This window comes from Phascolarctos cinereus, unplaced genomic scaffold (genome assembly GCF_003287225.1).
Source record: "Phascolarctos cinereus isolate Bilbo 61053 unplaced genomic scaffold, phaCin_HiC Scaffold_3;HRSCAF=262, whole genome shotgun sequence".
Lineage (NCBI taxonomy): Eukaryota > Metazoa > Chordata > Mammalia > Diprotodontia > Phascolarctidae > Phascolarctos > Phascolarctos cinereus.
In genome coordinates, this window is record NW_027555736.1 from 92,959,823 (window position 1) to 92,973,753 (window position 13,931).

Here is a 13,931-nt window from a genome sequence, read left to right on the forward strand (position 1 = left end):
GAGTTTCTGAATTGGCAGGGGCAGGCTTCCTCCTTGAGGGGAAACCAAGTTATTTAGCTGTGGCTGCTTAGGTACGTGGAGGTGCCAACATTTTCTTGAAGATCTATTGAAAATGATTCTATTATTTAAAGTAAATGTGATAGCGAGACACATGTGTGTGGTCTTTACCCTTACCTCCACCCCACACAAAAAACCAAAATTTCCAGAAGTACCTTTTAACAGATATTGTAAAAAGAATAGTCATCTGGGGATTAGGACACCTGGATTCTAGCCTTAGCTTGGCCGAGTATACCACCAACTAGCCGTGTATTTTTGGGAAAACTACTTGTCATTTTGGGTCCTCAGCCTCCCCCTGTAAAATAAAGTGGTTGTATTATCAGGATTTAGCCCTTTATGGACAATAGGCCAAATCTGGTCTACTTCTTGTTTTTGTACAGCCTTCAATCTAAGAATGATTTTTACCTTTTGAAATAAAACCATTTAAAATATTCAAATTATTTGAAAAGGTAAAACCATTGTCAGCTCACAGGACATATTAAAAAAAAAGTCAGTGGGCCAGATTTGTCCTGTGGGCTATAGTTTACCAAACTCTAGATTAGATGATTCCTAAGGTTCTTTCCAGTTTGAATATTATTTAGTTCTAGGGATTTGCTTGTTTACTGTGAATTGCCAATCAGTTACTAAAACCCATTTTTTTTTCCTATTTGGAAAGCATTGTATCCAGGGTCATTTTAAAGATTTATGCACCAAGGGCCTGCACTAACAAATGCACTAACAAATTTTTCAAGATCAGGCAGACACCACATAGGAGGTAGAATGGTACCCTCCCCTCCAAATTGCCCTTGGCTTTTAGTATTGTAGTCTCTCAGTGCTGGAAGGGTCCTCAGGAATAATATAGGGGGTTATCCTACTCATGGCTGAGAAGAGAGCCCTTCTGTGTCATTCCAGATAACATTGGTCACCTAGTCTCTGCCTGAAAATCTTCATTGATGGGAACCTCACTACCTACCAAGGCACCTAATCCCACTTAGGAATTCTTTGGATGGGCTTCCATGCCATCATCTGGCTTTCTATCTATTGTTCTTATTTCTACCCTTTGAGGCCAAGAAAAACAGGTTTATTTTATTGGCTGTGACATCCTTCAAATGCTAGGAGATCTCTCTGCCATGGCCTCCTCCAAATCTTCTGTTCCCTAGGATAAACGTCCCCAGTTCCATCAAACGGTTCCCCAAATTGCCTGGTTTCCAGTTCACTCACAGTCTTGTTGCCTCTTCTGTACCTTACTTGGATCTTCTGTTTGTTTTGAACTTTTCTGGAAGCAGGCATGAGATACATAAAAGCCATCCATCCAAATTCACCACCATCTCCCTCTTAACAGATGGCATGTGTTGGTGACATAATGTATTTTTCTCTTTGTGAAGCTAACTGGCCTGCACCAAGATTGACCCTTTGACCTTGTCCTTAATACCACTGGTTGTGCTGTTAATAAAGAAGCATGAACAGAATATTCATAATAAAAGTTAAGAATTATTGAAATAGTTTTGCTACAGAGCCCAGGATAAGTGTGGAATCTCTTACTATTAGAAGAAAACAATTCTGCTGATTTTGTACTTTTTTTCTATAAAGGTTCTTAATTTACAAAACCAGGTTAGATAGAATGAGTGTTAACTCCAAATAAACATAAAATTAAACATCAGAAGAGTTCCTAGGAAAATCTCATGGCTTCCAAATTTCCTTTCCTTTGAAAAAAAAAATGTCCTGGAATTACCAGAGCATCACATAAAATAAGTCAAGGCAGGATACAAACTTTCAAACTTCATTCTACTGCCGAGAGTTTACTTTGAAGTTTTCCATCGCCAAGATTTTTTTTTCATGAAAGGCTTGGTATGCCGAGTTCCTGACCAAAGGAAATTTTATTTTCAATTTAGAAAATTCAGGAAACCAAGTTTCAGAGTAAATGCATTTGCTGACCCTTGGCCATTGATGAGGCCACTGATGTTTGTTTTGGTAAAGAGCCATAGCTTTTGCTGAAGGTGCCCCAGTTTTCAGAGCATTAGTCAGATTTATTTTCCATGGATTTAAGAAGTGATGACTTTCAAACAAGAAAATTGTGTCCTTTGTAGGCTTGGAGGGGTATGGGTGGAAGAAATATTTTAAACTACTCTTGTTCCTATACTCATCCCCATTCCTTGAAAGTTAAACTAGTCTTTTTTTTTCTTAAAAAGTATTAACCTTGTCTCTCAGAGTTGATCAGCTCAGGGGAATAAGGCTTGGGGTATTCATATAGTTTCTGGGTTATGTGCATACAAAATAGTTGAGGAAGCTGGAGTCCCACCCTGAGATTTCAGCCTGAGACCAACAGAATGAACAAAACTGAGAAACTGCTTAATCTTGAGTGAACATCTCTTCCCTGTGCTGAGCATCCTTCCCCTGCTTTGGCTAACTAAACTCCTTTTGTTAACTATGAGATGGATTACAAATGTCTCATTTTGTTCCAGTTTGGGACCTAAACTACCAGGGTACCAGCCCGAGTTAGGCCCAGTGTGTTACAAGGAGCATAATTAACATTTCCTTTTGAGTACAGAAGAGAGTGGGCTTATTTCAGATCAAGATAAAAAAGAACTTAACAAAAATCAGGACTTTTCTATAGCAGGATGGGATGTACTTTGACCAAGAGGGCTTCCATCACTGGAAGTGTTCAAGCAGAGACTAGATAGGATTGTGGAGGGGATTCCAACATTAGGTAGGGGCTTGGATTAAATGACTTTTAAAGACTTTTTCAAGATGCAGAGGTGAGGACAGATAACATTTCAGTAATGGGGAGCAGCCTTTGCAAAGGTATAATCATGAGAGATCAAATATCATGTACAAGGGATGGCAAGAATATAGTTTGATTGGACCAAAGAGTGTGTGAACAGAAACAGAAGAAGGCTGGAAAGTGAGGTTGGAGCCAGGTTCCAAAGGTATTTAAATGTCAAACAGAGGAGTTTGGATTCAGTCCTGGAGATAATAAAGAGCTATTGAAGTTTATTGAGCAGGAAAGTGACTTAAGACAAAGGCAACTCATGGTTCAATAGATAAGAGTGCTGGACTTGGAGTCAGAAGGACCTGAATTAAAATTTGGCCTCAGATACTTTATATGTGACCCTGGGCAAGTTACTTGATTCTGTTTGTCTCAGTTTTCTTAGTTGTAAATTGAGGATACTAACAACCTCTATATCCCAGGGTTGTTATGAGGATAAAATGAGATAATCTTAGCACAGTGCCTGGCATACTGTAGGCACAATATAGATGCTTATTCCCTTCCCTTTAAGTTGTAGATCAACAACCAGAAGGGACTTTAGAAGTTTTCCAGTCCAGTCCTCTCTTTTATGAGGAAACTGATCTGCCAAGAAGTTAAATGACTTGTACAAGGTCACATGGGTGGTAAGTGGTAGAGATGAGATTCAAACTGAGGTCCTGGGACTCCAAGTTCATCACTTGTCCTACTATATTCTGCAGAGGCAGAGCCTTGAGGTGGAGGGATCCTTTAGGAGGCTATTGAATAGTCCAGGCAAAAGGTGAAGAGAGAGAAGGGAGTGGATAGGAAAGATACTGTGGCAGTAGAATCCTCCAGACAGGGCAATCAAGCAGCTCTCTGGGGTGAGGAAGCAAATGAAAGAGGAGATGACTGAGGGTGGTCTGGCAGACAGACAAACAGAACACCCTTGTCAACACCCTTTTGGCCACACAACCGTGTGTGGTGGAGGCAGTTGAACTGAATGTATTGTTGGGCAGTTGTTTTCAGTCATATCTGACTCTTTGTGACCCTAATTGGGGTTTTCTTGACAAAGACACTAGAATTGTTTGCCATTTCCTTCTCTAGCTTATTTTACAGATGAGGAAACTGAAGCAAATAGGGCTAAGGGACTTGTCCAGGGTCACATAGCTAGTAAATGTCTGAGACTTGATTTGAACTCAGGAAGATGAGTCTTCTGGAATCCAGACCCAGTGCTTTATCCACTGTGCACCTCCCAAATGCTAATGTCCTGCCTACCGTGTGTTTTTATGTATGCACATATATGTACATACCAAAATATGTATGTATTGCCCCCTCTAATAGAATGCAAAGTCCTTGAGAGTAGGGGTTATCTTTGTGCCCCGTTGCCTAGTATAGTGTCTGGCACATAGCTGGTGATTACCAAATGACTGATGATTGGTAATGATCACAGTGCTATTTTCTCAGGTCCTCCCCTAATGTGGACAGCAGGAATATAACATTCAGAATTTACTTTGCACTTTCAAAGAACTCAGCCTACCATCAACAGCAATGAAAATAATCTCTGATGTTTGTATAACACTCTGTGCTTTTTCAAAGTGCTATCACAGACTTTATTTCCTTTAACATTTGTAACATATTGGCTAGAGGAAGAACTTGTGTAGTTTTATGCCTGTTTTATAAAGGTGTCCCACAAGGTGTCTGACAAGGCAAGTTAACCCTTGTGATACTAGGTGTGTAACCATAAGCCAGTCAATTTATCAGTAAACATTTATTAAACACCTACTATGTGTCCAGCACTTTGCTAAGCACCAGGAATACAGAAAGAGGCAAAAGATAGCCGCTGTCCTCAAAGAACTAACAATCTAATGGAGTAGACAACATACAAAAAAATGCATACACAGCAAACAATATGTTCAGTCATTTTCAGTCATGTCTAACTTTTTGTGACCCCATTTGGAATTTTCTTGACAGAGATACTGGAATGGTTTGCCATTTCCTTCTCTAGCTCATTTTACAGTTGAGGAAACTGAGGCAAACAGGGTTAGGTGATTTGCCCAGTGCCACACAGATTTAAATTCAAGAAGATGGGTCTTCCTGACTGTGAGTCTGGACACTATCTGCTAGTTGCCCTCTACAGCAAGATATATGTATATGTATATGTACATATTACATGTATGTATATATATATATAATGTGTGTGTGTGTGTGTGTGTGTGTGTGTGTGTGTGTATACAGGGAATAATTGACAGAAGGAAGGCACTGGAATTAAAAAGGGTTTTGGAAGACTTACTGCAGAAGATAGATTTTAGTTGGGACTTAAAGGAAGCCAGGGAGGTCAGTAGTCAGAGCAGAGGAGGCAGTGTTCCCGACATAAGGGAGAATACTCAGGGCCAAGAGATGGAATGTTTTGTTCTTAGAACAGCCAAGAGGTCAGTGTCACTGAATTGAAGAATATGTGTTGGGCAATAAGGTATTATAAGAAGACTGGAAAGGCAGGAGGAAGCTATGTTATTAAGGGCTTTGAATGCTAAACAGAACATTTTGTATGTGCTCTTGGAGGCAATAGGGAACCACTGGAATTTATTGAGCAGGGAATGACGTGCTTGTAACTGACTTTCAGGAAAAATAATTTAACCTCTCTGGGCCTCTGTTTCCTCATCTGTAAAGAGAAGGGGTTGGATCCAGTGGACTCTAAGGGTCCTTCCAGTTCCAAATCTAGGATCCTATCAATCCTTGGACATTGGCTTCATAGCTCTATTTTCTTTAGGGTTCTTACATGTACAAATTCTCTGGTTTTCCCTTCTTCCAACTGGTTTCTCTGCTTCCAATCACTTTAGTGTCTGTAAGGAAGGTGGCTTAGAAAGAGGAGAGGCTTGAGACATGGAGGTCATATGGGAGGCTATCACAACAGTTCAGCCAAAGAGTGAGGAGATACTGAACTGAAGTTGTGGGTCTATGAGTAGAGAGCAGGGAATGGATATGAAAGATATTGTGAAGGTAGAATCAGCAAACTTGGCAACCGATTGTTTCTGTGGGGTGAGGAAGAGTGAGAAGTTGATGGTGGCTCTGGGAAGTCTTCTTTGTTACGGAAAGTCCTACTAGGTACCAGGCACTGTGCTTTGTACTAGGAAAACAATTAAAAAAAAAAGAAAGAAAGAAAAGAATCAATTTCAATGGGAACAATAAGTTTTATATGTACGTATGTATAAAATAAACACATATGTGTATATGTATATATATATTAAACATATACAGCATAAATATATGCAACATAGTTAAATGCAAGATAGTTTGGGAGGGAGAGCACTAGTATTTAGGGGGGGTCAGGAAAGACTTCTTGCAGAGATGGTGATTGAGCTCTGTCTTAAATGAAGAGATTCATCCTGTGAGACAGGTAAAGAGGGAATGCATTCCAGGCATGGGGGGATGGGATGGGGAGGGGCAATGACTCATTTCCAAAATTGTCCCACTACAGCTGCAGTGTTTTATTAAGAGACTTCAACTCACTGATGGTGTAGGTCAGATTTGCTTTTCATCCAACGGTTACCCATAACTAAGTATTCTGAGCTTGGCCCAAAGTGATTAAAATGAAAGCTTTCATAGCTAGAAACCTGTGGCCTTGTACAAGAACATATTCTGTCTGCTTTTAGGCAGGATGAGAACAAGTGCTCATCTAGAACAAAAGGTCACAGGGTGAAATTTGACATCAGGTTTTAGGTATTTTCCCAACATTAATAATGAGACAAGGATTTAGGAGGGGAAGAAGATTTGTTTGGATATATACATATATATATATATATATATATATATATATATATTATATATATTCCAAATAACATGTAAAAAAATTTTAAAACTCATTTAAAAAAAAAGTTTGAGTTCCAAATTCTCTCCCTCCTTCCTGCCCTCCCCCTCCCACTGAGAAGGCAAGCACTATTATATATGTGAAGTCATACAAAGCATGTTTCCACACTAGCCAAGTTGCAAAGGAAAACACACATACATGCACACATACACACACACAATAAAGAAAGCAAAAATGTATGCTTCAATCTGTGCTCAAAGATCATCACTTCTCTCTCTGAAGGTGGGTAGCATTTTTCGTAATGGGTCCTTAGGACCTGTCTCGGATCATTGTCTCAATCAGAGTAGCTAATTGCTTTACAATTCATCATCCTTACAATATTGGTGTTACTGTGTACAATGTTCTCCCAGTGAGTAGAGGAAGATTGTAAAAATCCTTTATAAATGCTGCTTAATTGAGATTTCTCTCTCATTGAGAGTTGGAAATTGTGGCAAATCACACAGAAGAAGGAAAACTCAAGATTTCTTTAATCCTTAAAATGGTAATAGACTTCAAAGTATGCATTCCTTTTCTCTAAGAAGGTGAACAGGAGCATAGCAGACAGGCTTTGATATTAAGACTGGCATATGCCCTTATGGATGTTGGTGTGGCATTGTTTTGTGACTTCAAGACAGCCCCTCTATTCCTTGTTGATGAAAGGAGACTTGGGCTGACTATGATGATGAGGGTAAAAAATTATCTTTGTTGGAGGATTATTATTATTTTTTAAATGGCTGTACCAGGTCCATATTCAGAAACCTGCCTACCTGAACATATACTAGGCTTATGCTGATTTGGCCAAGGAATATTTGGGGGCTTGAAATGTTGTTGGAATCCATGAATACTATTCTAAGGGATCTGGCATTTTGACTGGTTCAGACTTGTCTTAAATTGTTCTTCATATTTGGGTTGGAGACTTCTTTTCTACAAATGGGTACAGTTCCCATTTGGACTCCATCATGTATACAGTTGTTCTCCTAATTAAGGTAACATAGTTAATACCTTCCCTCACCTCTTTTTCTTTGCCTATGAATTTTATATAACATTTTATTTGTACTTACAGGATACACTCATCATTTATTATTTCCTATTATGGCTTATGTATATGGTCCATATGTTCCCCTCTTTGCCAGAAAAATGCTAGTTTCCTTGTATTCAGGAAATGTTTCATGCCTTTCTTTGTTGTCCCAGTGCCATGTACATAGTAGGACTATAATGAATGTTTGTTGAATGAATGGAACCAGATACTACATCTTATGAAAACTTTATGTCTCATTCAGTATCTAGCCCAGTGTTCTGTACACAGTAGGTATTTTGGAAATATTTGCTGAGTTGAACTAAACTGATGAGAAGTGACTGAATGTTCCACGATGAAACCTTCAGAGCCATTGGTATTAGTGATGTAGGAACACTTTCCTTCTCTCTGACAAATAGATGCCTAACAAATGCATCTGCTTACAGTACTTGAGCATTTGCCTCCTAAACAAGTCTGGAGATAAGAAACTGAAAGGGGTGATGGTAGAAACATCATCATCTCATTGAAATATTAATGAGAAATTTTATTCTCCCAAAAAATTCTCCTCTCTCCCCAATTAGTGGCATATATGATCATAGATTTAGAACTGGAAAGGACTTTAAAGGTCATCTGAGCCAAGCCCCTCATTTTACAGATGACGAAACTAAGACCTAGAGAGGTTAAGTGAGGTCATGGTGACTCAGCATGGCTGTGTTTCCTTTGGGACACAGAGGTGTGGTTGGTTCATTTTCACTGATACCCATTACTGGAATTCTTAGCAAAGAGCAATCAATAGTCAAAGAATGATGGCCCATATCAGAAAGGGCTTAATGCTGTCCCTGAGCCCTGGCCTTACTCTTGGAGCTGTACTTTTATAGAATAAGAAATGATCATCCCACCTATTAGTGTTTAACATTTGGAGAGCAGTTATTTTATAGTCTCCCTGTTCTTTGCATTTAGAAGTCTTCTATTGGTTCACGCCAATAAAATTTCCATTTGCTCCCTTCTCCAACTAGACTGATTTTAAAACCCTATAAATGATTTACTGAAATGCAAGTTCAGCTTACAGTAGTGATTAAATTAGTTTAATAAGATATGAATACTCTTATTGGGTAATAAAACATTTAAAAAATTTTTCCTGTTAGAAAAAAATGTCAATTCTAACCTACATTTGGCCTTGATCCACTATATTTTCAAAGAAGAAACCTCAGAGGAGCATAAGAAAATAAATTTAAGCTATCTTAAATAGTCTAGCTTTAGGATTTTTCAGATATTTTGATTACTGTGTAGAAGGGGAAAAATTAATATGTTTTGTATTCATTAAATCATAATTATATGTGGGGCTTAAAATTCCTGCTCTAAATTGAGGGTTGCTTCCATATCACTCATTTATTAAGAATCTATTAAAAGATACCATGTGCCAAACACTGTGTTAGGAGCTGAAGGACTTAGAAAGATAATTTTAAAAGAATTCTTGACCTCAAGGATCTTATACTCTAGTGGAGGGTAATAGGACCTGTATGTATTCCAATATTTCAAGAAGTCTGATCTCATTCATGTAGATGGTCTTCAACTGTGAAAGCCTGAATAATTCTGATCAATATAATGATCAAACACAATTCCAAAGGACTTACTGTAAATGCTCTCCACCTCCAGATAGAGAACTGATGGTTTCAGAGTATAGATTGAAGCATATTTTTCCCTTTCGTTATTTTTCTTGCTTTTCCCTCCCCTCCCACCCCTGAATATGATTAATGTGGAAAAATGTTTGGCATGACTTAATATGTATAATGGGCATTTTATTTCTTGCCTTCTCAGTGGGTGGGAAGGGTATGCCAGAAGAGAAAGAACTTGAAACTGAAAATAAAAATTTAAAATCAAAATCATATTTTTTCTTTTAAAATGTGGAGATTCTTTCCAACCATGTAGATGGCAGATTGCCACCCATCCATGTCTACCAGTTTTGATTTAGAGACACAGGGAGAAAGAGAGAGGGACAGAAACGGCGAGACAGAGATAGAGACCCAGAGACATAGAAGCAGAGATAGAGACAGAGAGAGAACTGTATCAGGAACATGTAGCATGGAGTCTATCAGTTTTCTCTCACTCTCGTTCCCTGAATGACCTGTCTTTTTATCTAATCATATCCTTGTTTGATACTAACTTTTATAGTGCTTCTACATAATTCCTTGTTTGTCATGTGGTGCTGCCTGCTTATGCCCACTATGCACTTCTCCATTGCCATTTGACTAATCTTATACTCAGTAAACTCCAGTGGTTCCCTGTTACTTCCAGGATCAAATAGAAATCAGTGCATACAACAAAATGAGCTCAGATGAAGGAGAGATTATTTCCATCTTGAAGAATTAGAGAAGGCTTCATGGAGTAGGTGACATCTTAGCCAGGTCTGAAGGATGGATGTAGGATATCAAGTGATAGTGATGGTCATTGAGAGAGGGTATCTCAGGTGGGGGAAAGTTGAAGGGTTAACTTTTTTAGGGGGAAAATTACAAGTCTGGAAATACAGCATTGTTGGGATAGAATAGGCTATTATAGCCTAAAGCAATCATAACATCCTTCTGCTCTCCTCATCTTCACAAATTTTATATATACACTAATAATACATATTCAACATAAAATATACATGTGTGAGAGGAGAGAACAGTTAGAAAGTTCATTAATTATGGTTCTACTTACATTTCTGTTATAGTAATAATAGATAGCACATTACATTTTATTGTACACTTTATAAGGGAATTTTCCTAAATTTTAGGTTTGACCATGTTACACCCACATCCCTGCCCTTACTCAATAAACCCTAATGGCTCATAATTACCTATAGGATCAAATACAAATTCTTTTGTTTGGCATTTAAAGGCTCTTCACAACCCAGTCCCTTTATATCTTTCTAATATTTTTTAGACCTTTCTCTCCTCTGTACATACTCTGGTTCAGTCATACTGGCCTATTTGCCATTCCTTTTACATGATGCTTCATCCCTCATCTCTATGCACTGGCTGCCCTCTCTCCCGGGCCTGTAATGCTCTAGTCTTTTAGAATCCCCCGCTTTCTTCAAGAGTCAGTTAAACATCATCTTCTGCAGAAGGCTTTGCGGTCCTTTAAGCTGAGATTATCTTCCATCTATTCTGTATGTATCATTTGTGCCCCTTTGGGTACACAATGTATCCAATGAATGTAGACTCCTTTCTAGTGCCAGCATAGTTCATGGAACATAGTAAAAGCTTATTAAATTCTTGTTGATTAATTCATTATCTCATTTGATTTTCTCAATTAAGGCAATTAGGGATGCTCTTAGAGGCTGATTGTCCATGGTCACTCAGCTAATAAGTGTCAAAGGCAAGATTGCATCCAGGCACATCTTTCCTAACTCCAAGACTCTTTCAACCATTCCACTACTGGTGATTTTCAGAGTTAATAGGCATGGTGGAAAAGGGCTGGACTTGAAGAAAGGAAAACCTGGGTTCAAATACACCTCTGACATCTACTTGCTGTGTCACCTTGGGCAAGCCAGTTAATCTCTCCAAGTTTCAGTGTCTTCACAGGTAAAATGAAGGTAATAAGCTTCTTGGGAGTAGACATTGTCTACTTGGATACATTTGGATCCCAGAGCCTAGCATAATGCCTGGCACAGGCGCTTAACAAAGACTTTTTGATTAATTGATTAATAATATTCCAATTCACAGAGTTGTTGAAAGGACCAAATGAAATAAGGTGTGTATATAAATGTTAGCTATTATTATTTTAAAGTTTAAGCAAGATATTCATAGCCTCTAGGTTGTGAATAAATTTGAAATGTATTTAAATTGAATTTTGCAGACCTGTCACTTCTCAGTGGGGAATCCTACTAAACCAACACTTTTATTCTGATACTTCCAATCAAAGCATAGGGCAGTAGATTAATAAATAATTAGCCTTAACAACAGGAGTACAAACACAGTCATAATTTATGAAATATCCTGCTTGTTTCTTTCTGCTCCAAAGATTGAAAAATATGGATTTTAGCCATAATTTATATATTATGCATACATATAACAAACACACCATATGCATTTTCTATTTTCTATCTATCAATCATCCTTCAAAAATCAGCAAATGAAGCCAATTTAGTATGTGTAAGTTCCATTTTTAAGTACCAAGTCCCTGTGATGAGGGAAACAATGACAATCATAGTTTTAAAAAAAACATTCCAGATATTTCCCCAAGCCATCTGGATATGATTGTCGTTGGAGGAATTTCATGAAGACTGACTGCTTCCAGTCCTGACTGAATAGTCAGTCCATCAATCAGAAATTTACCAATGCCTCGTCATTCGTCGGTGTAGTGCAATGCATTGTGAGACAAGAATGCAAAAAAATATTGGACCTAGTCCCTGCCCTCAAGAAGTGTACAACCTCTGATTAGGGAAAGATGATATCCATGCAGCATCTTTTAAAACATATGTTGTTTATCAGTCAGTGCCATGACCTTCTGTGGAGGGTAGAGTGAAAAGATAATTAGAAAGAAGCAGACAGTAGGGTGGATGGCTTGCAGCCTGATAATAGCTTGTTTGCTAATTGCCAATCTCCAATTTTCTGGGCAATTAGTCACTGGGTTTCCTCTTAGACCCTTCTGTGAAAATCTGGACAAATGGCCTCCAACCTTCCTTGCAGCAGGTGGGCTGAGAGATACACTGAGTATTTGGATGATATCTTTCTCCCTAGGTTTTGGGTTTTCCTGGCTGTGCTCACTCTCATCCCCCCAGGTATAAAGACCATCTGGTTGGCTACCTTGGACAGCGAGGCGTTTTTCTGATGCATTTACTTACTGACTTTGGGGATCAGGTTTATTCTTTGAGAGCTTAGATGCCAGATACAGTGAGAAAATTTCCTAAGAGGACACTACATCCACCTCTTTGTGTTGTTTACTTTCCAGAGTGAAGGGAATGTGAGCCACTAAGAATAATAAGTGGAAATGTCTTCTCTGCAATGAAGTTAATTTTTATCTCTTACTCATTATCTGGACCTGTACCCTGCCCTAAACTAGGACTGGAATGGAGCCCTCTCCTTGAGGCAAGAAGCTATAAACATGTAAAGTGATAGTGATATAACATATCCCACTTGAGAGAACACCCATCCTTCTTTATGATTCATTATATGCCTATCAATGCTTTTCACATTCTCTGTTTTATCACTATTCTTCATTTCCTCATCTACTCTGCGGGGAAAAGTTGTTGAACTCCCCAGGCTTAATTTAAAGAAGACGATCATTTTGAAAAGAGCAGTAAAATTTTCCAATCCATTTGGAAACCTGATTAATTTGGGTGCATTTCTAGAGGCAGACCTGGAGTTTCTTTGGTGATTCAAACACTTTTGTTTTCTTTATCAAGAAGCATTTTGTTTAATCGTTTTTAGCAAAATGCCTGTTTTCTGTTATCTGTGAGGCTATGTATTGTTCTCCCCCCCCCATCCCACCTCAATGAAGCCTGTAGCCAAAAGAAAGGATTTTTGTTGTTGTTGTTTTCTTTTTTCTTTTTTCTAGATTCTGGCATAATCTTTTGCTTCCAGGGCATTCTCTGTATTATGTGGTGTCAAAGTATTCTTTCCTTGGAAACAAATGACACTTTTTGAACTTCCCAGCAGGATCTAACCCCAAACAGCCCTGGTCATGGAAATTTGTGTTCTCCTTGTGTATGAAGCCCTAGAAAAACCAAAAAGAATTGAGTTCTGAGAAAGTTTTAGAGTAAACACCAGTGGCAGAATAATTGCAACTTGCTACTGTGTAATTGTCAAAATGAGGGTAGCTGCCGCCTTCCTATTGAAAGTAACGTTGTTTGATCTTGTATCTTTTGTTAGGGCTCTGTGTCCCTGGGAACTTCCAAACTCTAATTTTAAACTATTAGCATAAGTATACTTCCTTCCTGCTGGGTCTGTCTGCTGTGGGTTTTTGAATCTCAGAAAACCATTAGAAAATATGTATGAGGGGGGTGGAGTTAACCATTTGGGGTCAAATTACCTTTCTGGGCTAATTCAAGATTATAAAGAAGGGCTAGTGAAGACGCTATGGGAGAGTTACTCTAAGGAATTGCAGCTCACAACTAACTTTCTTTCTTCAGTGAATATTGAGGTGGAATTAGAAGGATCTTGGCACACGTTCTGCATCAACAATGACAAGAGTGGGCTATTTAAAAGCCAAAAAAAAAAAATCTATAACATATGTTCGTAAGACGATAGGTTGCTGTTTTAAGGAAAAGGATGTTGTTTGGTTTTTTAAAATATCAAATGTAACATCATGGAAGGAAGAAATGTTATGGG

The 13,931-nt window shown here is 38.4% G+C and overlaps 1 protein-coding gene across 2 annotated transcripts in view; it reads left to right on the forward strand.

Moving 5' to 3' along the window:
- Positions 1 to 13,931, forward strand: part of HSPA12A (heat shock protein family A (Hsp70) member 12A) — a 98,292-nt gene that overhangs the window by 42,976 nt on the left and 41,385 nt on the right. The window lies entirely within an intron of this gene.